Here is a 15,804-nt window from a genome sequence, read left to right on the forward strand (position 1 = left end):
TTTTTTGTCAACCAATCTGTTACTTTTCTGTCTTCCTTGTCTCTTTTATTGTACTGCTTGTGGCTGAAGAGCGGAGTAGTTTTATCTGCTGCCAGCCCACCTTTGGATGAGGTGAAAAATAACAATAAAGATAAAAAACAGAATTCGTCAATTCCATCCTCACCAGACGCATCCACCAGCATCTTCACCAACAAGGCCTCCTTCCCGCTACCCAATGCGGCTTTCCACCGTTATTCTCTGCCGATGACCTTCTCCTTTACCTCACTCACCTCCTCTCAGAACAACTCAACTCCCGTCGCTATGCCATCTTCCTCTCCCTTGACCTTGATCCTGCCCACGACTGTGTATGGCATTCCAGTCTCCTTTTCAACCTCCAAACCTTCGCCCTTCCTATTAACTCAGTCCATCTGATCACCTCCTTTATTTCCCACCGTCCTTCCTATGTCACCATCCATAACACGGATTCCTATGCCTTCTACCCCTCTGCTGGTATGCCCAAGGTTCAGTCCTCTCCCACCTTCTCTACCTCCATTACACGGCGGATATGCCCCAGCCTTTACCTCCCTTACACCTTCTCTAGTACGCCGATGACACTGCCTTCTTGCCATCGCCCCACCTCTGCAACGCTCTCAGCACCTTCTCCAGTCCCATCTTGACCCGTTCACCACTTGGTGTAACCAGTGACTGCTCAAGGTCAATCCTTCCAAGACCCCGGCGATGACTGCAGGCAATATCACCCCTTCCCTCCGCCTCCTCGATTTGTATCTCACTATCTATTGCCATCCTATCAACCTCACCCCCAACCACATGTACGTTGGCGTCACCTTTGACCGTCGCCTCTCCTGGACCCCCCCATATCCAGACGATCCAAGCCAAGGCCCGCTCCCGACTCCACCTCCTCAAGCTCCTTTCTGGCCGCACATGGGGTCAGGACCCCTCCACCATACTCCACACCTATAAATCCCTCATCCGCCCTATCCTCTGCTATGCCCATACTGCCTGGATCACCATCCCTCCTACCTTCTACAAATCCCTTCACATCCTGGAACGCCATGCCCCCCACTTCACCTATCATTTCTGCCTCCCCTACCCACGTGAATCCTGTATGACTTAATCCCGTTCCCACACCTCCACCTTTTCCTCGAACCGATACTGACCCTTTACACCTCCTGCAAACTACAACCCTCTCATCCACTTGTCTCTCCCATCCTTTTCCACCCCCATCTGCTGCCGCACCTGTACTCCGACATGCCACCCACTCTCCATCTCTCCACACTCCATATCCTTGCCCAAAGTGGCTTCCGCCAACTCCCCCTCCCTGATGATGCCCTCTTCCCCTCCATCTTTCACTCCTATCAATTTTGATCCAACCCTTCGTCCCCTGTGGTTTTCCTCCAGGGCACCCGCTCTCCCTTCTCTCCCTCCTCTCTTCCTCCCTCCCTCCCCTCCACCTGGGCTTCCACAACCCTCTACCCTCTCCCCTCCCCCTCCCTTCTCCTCTCCCACTGGCATCAACACCCCTCCGACCTGCACCTCTTCCCTTTGGAATGTCTCCAGTTTTGTGCGTGAACAGTGCATCTTCGTGTGCCAGAGATCGTCGCCAGTGCTCGTGTGTGTCTTCGTGTCAATGCTTCAGTGTTTCTCCGTTTGTGCTCCTCCGTTCATTTATGTGAACTCGTTCCTCTCCATTGTGTTTAGTGATGAACGTTTTTTTATTTAAACAGTGCGCCTGTGAACGGCTTCATTTATTTTACTATGTATGCCTCCCGTTTTTGTGCACCATGTTTGTTTGGTTTTCTGTCTTTCTCTTTCCTGTATGTGTTTACTGTGTCAGAAGAGCGACACACATAGGCCACTGCCGGCCTACCTTTATTGTAAAGGTATTAAAATAACAATAAAGAAAAAAAGAACTCGTAAACAGAGATGCCGTCGTCGTAACGTGGAAAAGGAGCGATTTATGTGATGTCCAAAGAGCATGCTTTCGGGCCTAGGATAGCAGCATTTTAGAAACACCAGGTTCATAAACTACTTGAGTGCTGCTGTGATTGAAGCATACCATGCACGGCCAAAAGCAACTACCCACAACCGGCATCGAGACAAATGTGATGCACCAAGAGCCGCAGATGACAGTGTTGAACAACGGCTGTTGAGAAGCGCACGGGAGAATAGGCGTGCTACTGATGAGCAACTGAACGCCCTGATGGACCAAGGGTCTACGAACAGTGTCTCCTCACCGACCGTTCAGCGTACATACTGCACATGGGACTCCACAGCAGGAGCCTGGTTGACGCGCGCATGCTGACTGCTGTTCATCGTCGACGAAGACAATACCGCAACCGGAGTTCTACTGAGGGGCGACATGTGGCCTCTTCAGGTGAATCACGTTTTCTGCTCCATCGGTCAGATGGCTGTTGGTACATACAGCATGAAAAGTCTGAGAGCAACAACGAGGTCGCGTTTTGGCCAGGGGAATGTTTTAATAGCATTCCCTGGGTGGTATCGTCATTCTGGGAGGGGCAATGGCTTTCGACGGGATGTTACTAATTGGAGAGTGTATTAATGGACATCTGTATGGGATGTGTTCACCTTTCACTTCTCTGGGGGCTTGAAATCTGCTGGTGACACATTCAATGAGTGTCTGATGACTGTAGGAGTGGCAACCCATTCCCCCTTATGAGCCGAAGCCAGAGAGAGTAGTGGTGGACGTTGGGATCTGGAGCACAGTCCACGGTCTAGTCAATCCGAAACGTTTTCCAAAGAGTCGTGGTCAGGACAGAATCACTGAGTGAAATGTCATGCTGAAACAGTTATCGTCTCCGATCTGTTCTTCTGACTTACTCAATATACAATGCCGTAAAATTTTAAAATATGTCTCTTTAGGGTTTTTTGAAGCTCAGTAAAGGAATCACGTGCTAACGACGAGGGACACCGTCATATCGCAGCATCACCTCCTCTGTACTTCGCCGTTGGCACTACACGTGATGGTAAGTAACATTCTCCAGGTATTTTGCAAACCCAAACACTTCCATCGGATTGCCAAAGAGTATAGCGTGTTTCATCACTTCATATCACCCGTTACCAGCCATATACTAAGCAGCGGCGTCACACTTTTCATCGGTTAAGCGTCGCTTAAAGTTGACTATGGAAATATGAGGTTTATGAGGAGCTGCTCCACCGGTGTATCCAGTTCTTTCTGACTCCACACGCACAGTCACTGTGCTAACACTGCTGGCAGCACTTTGGAATTCGCAAGTGATTCATTCCACTGAGGGAATGCAATTTCTTGCAACCATCCTCCACGGTGTTCGACGGTCCTTGGCCGTCAGTTTATGAGGTATACCTGGTCTTGGCTTAGCTGTGGTTGTTTCTTCGCCTTTTCACTTCACAACAGCCAACATTGGCAGCTTTAAATGGATTTCAACGTCACTGATAGGTTATTTACTCCACGGTGTAAGTCAATGAGCTCTCCTGACCGACTTATTCTGCTGTTACTGTTTATATACTGACAACGTAATATTCGCTACCTCCAATAATACCGGAGAGTCCAACTCTCATGACATGTAGTGGTCGATTCCTCTTTACATTGTGGTGGCCAGATACTTCAGAGCTGTAGCTACATGATTGTGCGCAAAACTTTTTATTCTTGTAGAAACGTTTTTATCTGAGCGTTGCTTGACATTATTCTTCATCAGTTCCCGCCTTGTGAATACGTTTTTTCTTTCATGTCTAGGCTACAAATTTACCGAAATGTTATCTATTTGGCTTATTTTCATTTGGGTCAAACTAAACTATTAATCCCCTCTAGTGCTCCGACCGGTGCTACGTTCACTATTCCTGAATGATGGAGCCAACTTAGAAAACAGCAAGGTATTTATTAGGCCTTATTCTCGACTGTGGGTTGGCAGTCGACTTCGTCCCTACTTCCTGTTAGGGGATTGAGGCACGTGGTCAGAGGGCTCGACACTGCTTATATACGAGGGTTGTCCAGTTAGTAAGTTTCGATCGGACGCAAAATGGAAACCACAGCGAAAACCTGAAACGTTTTATTTGCAATTGTCAGGTACACCTTCCACCTACTTCTCTACATAGTCGCCGCTCCAACTTCGAGTTCTGTCGTAGTGTTTTATCAACGTTCCAGTATCTGCTTCATACAAAGTGGCCGCCTGTGCTTTCGGCCAGCTATCTGCGCTGGTCTTCAGGTCGTTGTCTGTGGAAGAATTTTGTCTTCATAGCCTGCTGTTCTTATGCGCAGAGATGAGGCTCAGGGGGAGGTAATTACGAACTGTATTGTGGATAGATAAAGTGCAAATGTCGTGTGACTATTGCCTCCGTCGGGTACAAGTCTTTCGATTTGACATCACTTCGGCGACTTGCGAGTCGATGGGGATGAAATGATGATGATTAGGACTACACAACACCCAGTCCTTGGGCGGAGAAAATCTGCGACCCAGCCGGGCATCGAACCCGGGCCCTTAGGATTGACATTCCATTGCGCTGACCACTTTTTCTTTAAAAAAAAAACTCTGATTTTATTCGTTTTCGTTCGGGGTATGTGCTCGGGGCGGACGTTGTAAGACATCCGTTTAAGTTCGTCTTTGATCAGTTAACTCAGTTTGTTTTATTACAGAGGGCTGCTAACCCTCTGACCGAACACGCTGAGCTACCATGCCGACACCACTCAGCTACAGGGGGCGGACTATATTGAGGGTGATCAAACACTACTCATCGGAAACGCTGCAGGAGTGTCTTCATTGTCTCTGCAGCGTACGGCAGAGAATTGACATGAAGAAGGAACTGCTCGACATTTGTGTTATGTGGGCCGAGAGCAATTCTCCACTACCTTTGCAGTACTTCATACAAACAACTACACATTTGACAGGTAAATCAACCAATGAATTCTGACTCAAGATGCGACAATACAAACTTCCTTAACTATCAGGTGCAATATTAACGCACTGGAGAAAGTTGGGAATTCCAACTTGCTGGAGAGAGAGAGAGAATCAACCAATAAGATAACAAATGAGGTAACCAAGGGAGTTGGTTACCATGATTTATTGATTCAAGGCTGAATGTATCATCTCACGGCAACAGCGCGATGGATTTGCAACATCAAGTGGAATCAGTGGCGCCTACACTGATCAGACAGAATGCTATGGCGACCGACCTCATTTTTTTCGTTTTTGAGTCATCAGTCTTATATCAACCTCTTCATCTCAGAGTAGCACTTGCCACCTACGTCCTCAGTTATTTGCTAGATCTAATACAATATCTGTCTGCCTTTGTAGTTTTTGCCGTCCAAAACTCCCTCTACTAGCATGTAAGTCATTCCCTGATTCCTTAACAGATGTCCTATCATCCTGGGCTTTGTCCTTGTCAGTGTTTTCCCCATATTCGATTTCTCTCCGAATCTGCTCAGAACCTCCTTATTCCTTACCTTATTTTCGACGTTCGTCTGTAGAGCAACGCTTCGATTCTCTTCTCTTGCGGTTTATTCGTACTCCATGTTACACTACCACACAATGCTGCGCTACAAATGTATATACTCAGAATTTTCATCGTCAAATTAAGGCCTATGTTTGATACTAGTTCACTTCTCTTGGCCAGGAATGCGAGGGCTAGTGTGCTTTTGAAGTTCTTCTGGTTCCGTCCGTCATGGGTTATTTTGCTGCCTATGTAGCAGAATTCCTCAGCTTCATCTGCTTCGTTGCCATCAATTCTCGGTGTTCTCATTTCTGCTACTGCTCATTACTTTCGACAAGCTGTGATATACTCTCAGTCCACAACCTGTACTCTTTAGATTGTTCATTCCATTCACCATGTCATGTAATACTTCTTCACTTTCACTCAGGATAGCAATGTCATCAGCGTATCCTATCACTAATGGCATTTCACCTTGAATTTTAATTCCACTCCTGAACTTTTTTTTCCTCATTGCGTCTCCGATGTACAGACTGAACAGGAAGCTGAAAGAGTGCATCCCTGTCTTACATCCGTCTTAATCCGACCACTTCGTTCTTGGTCGTCGACTCTTATTATTCCCTCTTGGCTCTTCTACATATTGTGTATTACCCTTCTCTCCCTGTAGTTTACACCTATTTTTCTCAGAATCTGGAACATCTTGCATCATTTTACATGGTCGAATACTTTTTCCAGGTCGACATTATCCTATGAACGTGTCTTGCTTCCATTGTCAACAGGAACGTCAGAATTGGCTTTATAAAGCCTTTATCTTTCTGAAGCTACTCTGATCGTCATCTTACACATACTCAATTTTCTTTTCCTTTCTTATGTATATTACATTTGTAAGTAGCTTTGATACATGAGCTTTTATGGTGACTGTGCGATAATTCTCGCAATTGTCGGCTCTTCCTGTCTGCAGGATTGTGTGTATGACATTTTTCAAATGTCAGTTGTTATGTTGCAAGACTCATACACTACTCCCACCCATGTGAATAGTCGTTTTGTTGTCACTTACCTCAATGATTTTAGAAATTGTGATGGAGTGCTGTTGACGCCTTGTACACTCTTAATGTTTCCACCCTCCCTTTTAAATTCATCGAAGGATGCTTTGACTTTTCTTTATGCTGAAATAATCCTTCCGACAATCACTTTTCTCGATTTATTCAGATTTTATTCCTGATTTTTTCTCAAAGTTTTGTACTTTCTTCTTTCATCGTTCAGCTGCATTATTTCTTGTGATACCCATGGTTTCTTCACAGTTACCTTCTTCGCACCTAAGTTTTTCTTTGCAAGTTCTGCGATTGCTGGTTTTAGAGATGTCCATCCCTCTTCAACTATATTGCGTGCCGAGCTATTCCTTATTGCTTTATCTACAGACATAAAGAACTTCAAGCGTATCTCGTCATTACATAGTACTTTCACTTCTTTGCGTATTGATTCTTCTTGACTTGTCGCTTAAATATCAGACTACTCTTCGTCACTACTACTATGTGATCTGAGTCTACTCGTATATCTGCTCCTGGGTACGGATTAAAATCCACTATTTGATATCGGAACACATGTCTGACTATGACGTAGTCTACCTAAAAATGTAACTGAATTCGTGCCTTATCATCCGGCCTTTTCCAAGTATACATCTTGTCGTTCTTAGTGCGAGTATTTGTTATTACTAGCTGAAAATTAATACAGAACTCAATTAGCCTTCCTCGTCTCACATTCTTTGCCCCAAGCGCGTATTGTCCTCTAACCCTTTCTTCAACTCCTTCCCCGAGAACTGCATTCGATTCCCCCATGACTACTAAATATTCATCTCCCTTTACTTTCTGTATTACCCTTTCAATATCCTCACATACTTTCTCTATCTCTTCATCTTCATCTTGCGACATCGGCATGGCTATCTCAGCTATCGTCGTCCATGTTAGTTTGCTGTCGATTCTGATAAGAACAACCCCATCAATGAGCTCTTCCCAGTAACACACTCTCTGCCTTATCTTCTAATTCGTAATGAACCTTGCTCCCGCTGTACCATTTTCTGCAGCTGTTGATATTACCCTTTACTCGTCTGACCACAGACCCTTTCCTTTTCTCCATTTCACTTCACTGACCCCTACTATTCAAGATTGAGTTTTTGTACGTCCGTTTCCCTATTTTACTTCTTCCCTACCACTTTCAAGCTTCTAAAACTCCACCAACCTACTATCGATATAAACCCGTCCAGGTGATACCAGCGTCACCTGGCGAGGAACGGACACAGGCACGGTGCATGTATTATCAGTGAGCGTGCTGTCCATGTGAAGAATGGGGAAGGTGAGTAATTTATCTCAACTTGACCGATGGCAGAATGGAAGAAGTTCACCAGGTGGGTAATCAGGAAGAACGAAACCGAATTATCTGTATCTTACTTATTTAGAAGACTAGTGCTAATGCACATGTACATTTCCTAGCACGTGGTAAACATTGTGTGACAGTTACCTACAATTGTTCCCATTTTCTTGATGCTTCCACAGAGTTTAAACTCTACAGGCAAAATATTAGTGACACTCTTAATAGAACACCCTAATGACTTTGAAGCACAGTAGAACTGGGGTATATAGAATTGTGGTACAAGTGGTATCACGGAGCCGCGAGGAGTGGCCGCTTGGTTTGAGGCGCCTTGTCACGGTTTGCGCGGCCCCTCCCGCCGAAGGTTCGAGTCCTTCCTCGGGCATGGGTTTCTGTGTTGTTCTTAGTATAAGTTAGTTTAAGTTCGTCGAAGTAGTGTTTAAGTCTAGAGACCGATGACCTCAGCAGGTTGGTCCCTCATGAATTCACACACCTTTGAACATGTGGTACGACCGACGACGCAAGCCGTGGCAGTGGAAGTATCTATCTTTGCCAGTTGTCTGTTTGAAATTAGATCAATAAAATAGGTCGACTTGGAGAAGTGACGGAATGAATGTCGATTTGGAAGACATAGGTGATGCAGTATCGAAGTTTGAGTTGGACAGAGTCTCAGAAGGCTTTCTAACAAACAAGAAATAAATGACAGACAGCATTCGTTTCGCCTTTCCAAAATTATTAGGGTAAGTTGCATCCAAATGTTTCTTGCAGCTAGTATATAGAATCAGTGAGAGTAGAGACAGACTATCAGACTTTCCGAAGGAAATTATAAGCACCATTTCGATGATATAAAAGGCAGTTAAATACGAGAAGTATCGAGCAAGCAGGTTAACATCTCCTGAAACCAAAACGCTGATAAAAGTAGTACACAAAAGACAGGTAAATAAAAGTTGGAAAGTTGTTGGATGACAACCAATTGACTTTAGTAATGACAAAGGCAGCAGAGCTGCAATTCTGACCTTGTCCTTTATAATGGTGACAAGACTTAAAAACCCAAGACACCTTCACAGGATTTGCCTACCTAGAAAAACTATTCAACAGCGTGAAATGTTGCACGATGTTATAAACACTCAGAAAAAATTGAAAAATATGAGGAAACAATCACAACTTACAATAAGAAACAACACTAAGAATCCAAGAGCTAGGGAGAAGAGTCCGAACTGGAAAGGAGATAAGGAAGCGGTGCAACCTTCCTCCCCTATTGTTTTACTTGTACACTGTAGACGCAATGACGAACATAGGAAAATGATTCAGGAATTGCATTAGCATCCTTGGTGAAAGTTGTTGTTGTTTCCTTCTCGCCTCGAACACTGGAATGAATAAATTATATCTAGGAACGGACAAAGACAATCAACGATATGCCGCAAGTGAAGAGATATTATATATGTATCTCATCGCTTCCAGATTTCAAATTTTCCGACGCTCATCTAATTTTCTTCTCTAGGCAGTGCACAGCGTGTTCGTGTAATCTCCCTCCCTCCTGTTTCAGCCGTGGCAGAGACTAGATGTGCCTACGTAGTCACCCTGGCGAAGAACACATTTCTCACAATGAGTGATCAATTTATTGATAGCGTTACCGCAGACTATTCGGCTTTTCTGACGAAGCTACAACCTCACAGCTGCTTGGACCGCTTTATCTCTGCCGAAGTGAACACCTTGAAAATGTTGTTTAAGTTTTGGAGTCAGACGAAAACCAGAATGGAAGAACCAGTGACGTCGTATAGTTGCAGATGTTGTAGCGCTGTTGTTTGGTCTGGCATTCGCATGCTTCAGGAGAGGGTGCTTCACATGTTGACAAATTCTTCGATTTCGAATCTCGATTATAGCATCCTATTTCTCGCATAGTTACGTTGTACACTGCCATTGTACACGCGGCTGTTCTGAGCCCTCTAGCAGCAAAGGGCTGCAAATATATTGACATGTCGAATTAGGACTTAGAATGTTAATAAAGTTCGTTTTATTAAAGAAGCTTTTAAGAGCCTGCTCATAAAAATTTAGGAGATATTACTTTTCATCAAGATTTCCTGTAGTGCATATAAATTTTAGTATATTCATTGAAGTAGCTGAATTTTTTTGATTAAAAGATGAAATGGTAAAATTAAATTTATAGGTCCTTTTTATTGAGGTGGATGAAATTTTTTGATTAAAAAATGATACGGTAAAATTAAATGGATAGGTCATTTTTTATTATACCTTTCGCTTACAGGAAGTCAACATCATGTAGAAACTTCAAGAAATGAATGACACCATGCTGTCTAAAATAACATTTATTTGCAACCGTCTTAAGTTTTAAACCATCTTCGCTGCAGCTTGATTTAACGTGGGCGAAAACACGTATAGTGCATCGAGATATACACCATTTTATGAAATTAATTCCGGCGTCATACTCCAGTTTTGCACGTTGATTCGCCAAGCTCACCTGTTTTTGCTGTGTTCCGCAGTAAACTCAACTTTGTACATGCTGCTGCCTTTTGCGTGTAGTAAGCCAAAATAGCCAATTTTTCAGTAGACTGCAGTTTGTACATACTGTTCACTTTCACCTGAGCAAAACGTTCTCTTATATCCACAACCTTTAGTATCAACTTTTGTACTGTTGATGTTACACTTTCCGACAGTTTCGAAAAGCTAGGATTTGAGCCTGCTTTCGTGATATCATGTCTGTGACGATTCCGGACACGCGGAAGAATCTAAGAAGTATCTATGAATTCAGTAAGTAAAAAGATATTGCAAAGTATATCAATGATAACATTCGCTTATGACACTGCTATCTTTGGTGACAGTGAGGAAGAATTACAGAATGAAGTGAATGGAATGAGTAGTCTAAAGAGCATAGAATACACTGATAAGCCAGGACATTATGACCACATACCTAATAGGCAGAATGTCAGCATTTAGCACGGATTACAGGTGTGACGCACAGTGACATGCAAGCAATGGGGCCTTGGTAGGTCGCTTGAGGGAGTTGGCAACACGTCTGCACACACAAATCACCTAATTCCTTTATATTCCTAGTAGGGAGCCGTTGAGCTCTGACACCACGTTCATTCACATGCCATATGTGTTGAATCGGGTTCAGAACTGGAGAGCTGGGGAGGCCACCAGATCATTTGGAACTCACCAAGCACTCTTAGAAGCACTCCATTACCTTCCTGGGCGTGTAATATTGCGTATTGTCTTGTTGAGAAATGTCGCTGTCTTCCGGAAACATGATCGTCATGAAGTGGCGTACATGGTCTGCAACCAGTGTACGATACTCCTTGGCTGTCATGGTGTCTTGCACGAGATCCACAGAACACATGGATGCCCACGTGAGTGGTCACAGAGCATAACGGAGCCGCCACCAGCTTGTCTCCGTCCCGCAGTGCAGATTTCAAGAAGCTGTTTCCCTGGAAGGCGACAGATTCGAGCCCTCCCATCAGCTTGATGAAAAAAGTATCGCGACTGATCAAACCATGCAACCTTCTAACAACAGCCAGTGCCGGTGGTCACGTGTCTATTTAAGTCGTAGTTGCCAATTTCATGATGTTAACACTGGCAAATGCATGGTTCGTCGGCTGCGGACGCCCATCGTTAGGAATATTCGTTGCACTGTGTGTTCAGAATTAAAGTCTGACCTTAGCTCTACGGCCTCTTGTACTGTATTACCAGTCTTCCCAGCCTACAACATCCAACATCTCTAGTGTGGGGTTGTCACCCAAGGCCACGAAGTGTGGACGCGGTTTCACCTTGGTTTTGCCACATGTCGAAGACACTCACCACAGCACTCGAACATCCGACAAGTCTTGCGGTTCCCGAAGTGCTAGAGCCGAGCCTCTGAGCCATCACAATCAGCCCTCGGCAAACTCAGACAAATCGCGCGCCTTGCCCTTTCTAGACACCGACAGCACGCTCATTGATGATAGATGCACAGTGGGAGTGTCTGCCTAGCAATCATTCCTCGCCAGGTAACGCTGCCATAGCCATGGCAGGTTTACACCAATAGCAGTTCGGTGATCATAGCGCTCTGGCTGATCAGTGTGTGTACAGAGAGTAAAACCAAGACGTATTTGGGAAATGAGCAAACACACCAAGTACGGAAGCCTGTACAGAGTATAGTGTGATATAATATTCTCCTACAATCCTTAGAGGCAGAAGGCGACGTAGCTATGGGAGAAGGAATGGCTGCCAGTGAGAGGCAGGAAGATGATGCAATCAACTATCCAAAGGTGCCTACCTCAGAGCAGTCACTCTGATCCTCTTCTAAATACGACACAGCCCAATACATAAAACAGTAATCATATTTTCATATTTTATCGCGACAGAGCAGCTCTGGTAATGTGACAACAGTGTCATATAGCTCACTATACGTTCAGTTTTAACTGAGCATGTTGTGCACAAAACCCAAGGAAAAGGTAACATCCACCTGATGTTACACTTCTACACAATACAGCTCTGTGGAAGTTGAACCACAAATAGAAAGAACTGCTACAGTATAGTACAGAAGGTATTGAAAGGTGTAGCAATGGCACAAACAGAAATGGCATTTATATTTAAAGACAAATATTATACTCAAGTGAACACGATGTGTGATGGTCCCCTGTATATTAGGGCGGGATATTGTGTTTAATACGTTGTGTGATCACGGCGGATAGACTGCATTCTCTGTAACGTGCTCCCATGCTGCCCACAAGTTTGGCAAGGAACTCTTGTTGCAGGGATGTCCCTTCCTCCATCAGCGCTGTTGACGACTGCTGGATCGTCTGTTGTGCATGTGGAGGTGATGCAGTACACATCACCAAAGCATCAAAGCATCCCACAAACGCTCCATGAGATTGAAATCGGGGGAATGAGCAGGCCAGTCGATTCACCCGAATATTCTCTCGTTCTAAGAGCTTTTCCATGCATGCTGTTGATGTGGTCGCTTATTGTCTGCCATGCCAATGCCAATGGAGAGTGCACTCCTGAAAACATGCACATGGGTAAGGAGCACAATGTCACAATAGCGCTGCTCGGTTTGTGCCGGGAACAAAGATTTGGAGGGGAGTACGACTATGTAATATTGTACCTCCTCTCATCAAACCCCTGAATTACCAAAACGATCGTATCCTCTTATGACGAGGAGTGAGAAACATAATGCCATAATGCGCCCAGAACACGGGGGGGGGGGGGGGGCGATAGTTTAGGGGTTGCATGTGTTATGCTGAGGGGAGCTATAATGTTTCTTGACAGGACTGACCACCAAATATTTAAATACGGATCAGTCACTGATCATAGTTGTTGCAGTAAACTCCTTCCCCTTGCGCTTCTTTGCAGTGGCGTATTCGGCCGAAATTCAATTCTAATGCATGACAATGTGCGACAGCAGTGAACTGTGCATGCGGAAGAGTTGTTCTAATGAAATAATGTATAGCGAATAGACGGGCTTGCCCTTTCCCCCGATTTAATTTCCATTGAGCACGTGTGGGATGAGTTAGGGAGACATACGAGTATCGCACCACGTTCACATGCACCAAAAACCATACCGCTATAGTCCTCCACGCTGGTGGAAGAACGGAAATACCTACCACAATGCCTTACCAACCTTGTGAACAGCATAGGATCACAATGCACCGTCAGTGGTGACAACCAACTATACCACATTTCTTAATATCCAGGCGACCATCACAAATCGTATGGGGTATGATACTTAAGCAGTTCTTTCTGTATGTGAAGTATCATTAAAATGACACAACATGGGAAAGTTATTATCTTCCTTACGTTTTGTACACCTATGTATACAAGGTGTCCCAGGAGGAAAGGTCACTTATGAGGGCTAAGACAGGAACGATCATTCGCAGCGAAAAGGTGTAGCAGACGTTTCTGTAAACTGCATAGCTTAAAAGCTAGGAGTACACCTTCGATACTGTGAAACAAATCTCTTCTACTGCAAGCTCTTTGCTTTCCATACTTTTACAAGTGATAGTATGAACCTAAACAAGAAAAGATATTCAGTAAACATGGTCCCTGAAGTGCGTATCTTAAGAGGTATGAGCGCTTGTTCATCTTCGCTACTGTATAACGCATCACTTCTAGAAGAACTGCTATTAGCAATTGTGGTATCCATTTTAGACTCCACATTAATTTAACTTTCTTTCAAATTACCGTTGCTGCCAGGCCTTGAATATTCCCCATTGCTTCTGGCACACCCGATATATAGAGGATGTGATAGCTAAATCTACTGATGAGTTTTATGTCTAACTCGCAATGCCTTCAAAAGTTTTGTAGATTTTTTTTTTCTTTCTGTTTACGGCAGTTAATTTTCACTTCATGAGACGTTATTTCATCGTTTATTAAGGATTTTGCCTCAATGTGCAGTCAATCAAAAGTACGTATAGTAGCATGTCTGGACAGGTGTTATTTCTGCTATTTGTGTAAAGTTAGCACAGTAAAGAAATATCTGAGGCGATAAGAAGCTAGCAGATATCTACATAACATACCTGGTAGCAGTAGAAAAGTATCGCAAGTAACACATGCAGCGCTTATAACAGTCTTAATGTTTCGAAGTACTGTAAGGAACACTAATACCTCCATGAATAATTTACACATAATTTCACTTCTCAAGTTTCACCGCAACAGGTGTATTTGGAGTAATCAGTTATGAGATCATAATTTTGTAACAGTCAAGGAAACATCTCCCATTGTCAATTGCTAAATCGACCCATTGATGAATCGACTACACTCGAACCACAACATCGTTCTCCTTCAAGTTCGAAGCCGCCAGTGCGAGAACCCTGATCTGCAGCAAGCATATCAAACCCATACACAATGCCCTCTAGGAGTATTTCATATCACAACGTTTCATCATCACGCGTGGAAGAATTCAGTTAGCGACAACACCGGCGGAACAATGGTACGCGTGTAGGCGCCGTCTCACCGCAGAGCCAGTGATAGCGGTGGCCACAGCAGTTTTACGCCCGCCACATAACGAGTACGCCCGGGATTTACAAATAATAAATTATTACCACAAACACGAACCTCGCCGCAAAATTTTTACATGGAAACGTTAAAATTTTCTGACTCTGCCATAGTAAAGAACTGAGGTACGCACGATTTCAAAGTAACTGCAAAAGACAAAATTGCATTACGGGATCTAATGATGTCCGCATTGCAACAGTCTTCAGCAACCATTTAAACCGGCAAACTTTTACTCTTAATTTAGCGTGGCAAGTTTCGGGCCACGTAATAAGGCGTAGTAAGTATTGTACATTATACACACGTAGCTTTCTTCTTTCATTTTATGTATTTAAAAATATTTAATGTGTGATAGAACGCTTAGAAGCAGCTATAATATCAATAGTGAGGAGCTGCAGTTGCTATAACATAAGAAACAAGAATTTTTTTTTGGTTCATGACGGGAATAACAGCCAATGCACGTTGCAATCACGTGCATGTACAATGAGGGTACTGACAGCAACGAATGTGAGGGAAGCGGTAGAATAAGAAGAGAAAGAGGAACGTGATATAAACACAAGTAGTGAAGGGAGGAGGAAAGGGAATTACGCTACAGACTATGATAAGAAAAGAGAAATCCGCCTAACGAATGCTTTCCAGGGGCGATGGATATTATGAATAAGAGGAATGTCCGACCATACGATGTACGCTTACTTCGTATGTGGCACAGATTAGTTACAGCAGCGCTGTACATGCCGTATATTTGAGAGACGTATCGCCACTGAGAAAGCTACAGTATCAACATCGTTAGCCATTGGACATTGACTACTGGATAATGTCCTTCTGACAACATAAAACAGTACATTATACTCATCCATGTTACTCATGCAGTTTTTCTGTTGTTATATACCTCATCCCAATGCGTATTCATCTATGTCATTTCTTATCTCTTGAAATCCAGAGCATAGCTTCCTTCTTCCATTCCCTATCCATTCTTATGGCTTCAGGTCCCTTTTCATTAAAATCTTAATCACATCGTGATTAAGTTGTGTGTTC

The sequence above is a fragment of the Schistocerca americana genome, chromosome 7 (genome assembly GCF_021461395.2).
Source record: "Schistocerca americana isolate TAMUIC-IGC-003095 chromosome 7, iqSchAmer2.1, whole genome shotgun sequence".
NCBI lineage: Eukaryota > Metazoa > Arthropoda > Insecta > Orthoptera > Acrididae > Schistocerca > Schistocerca americana.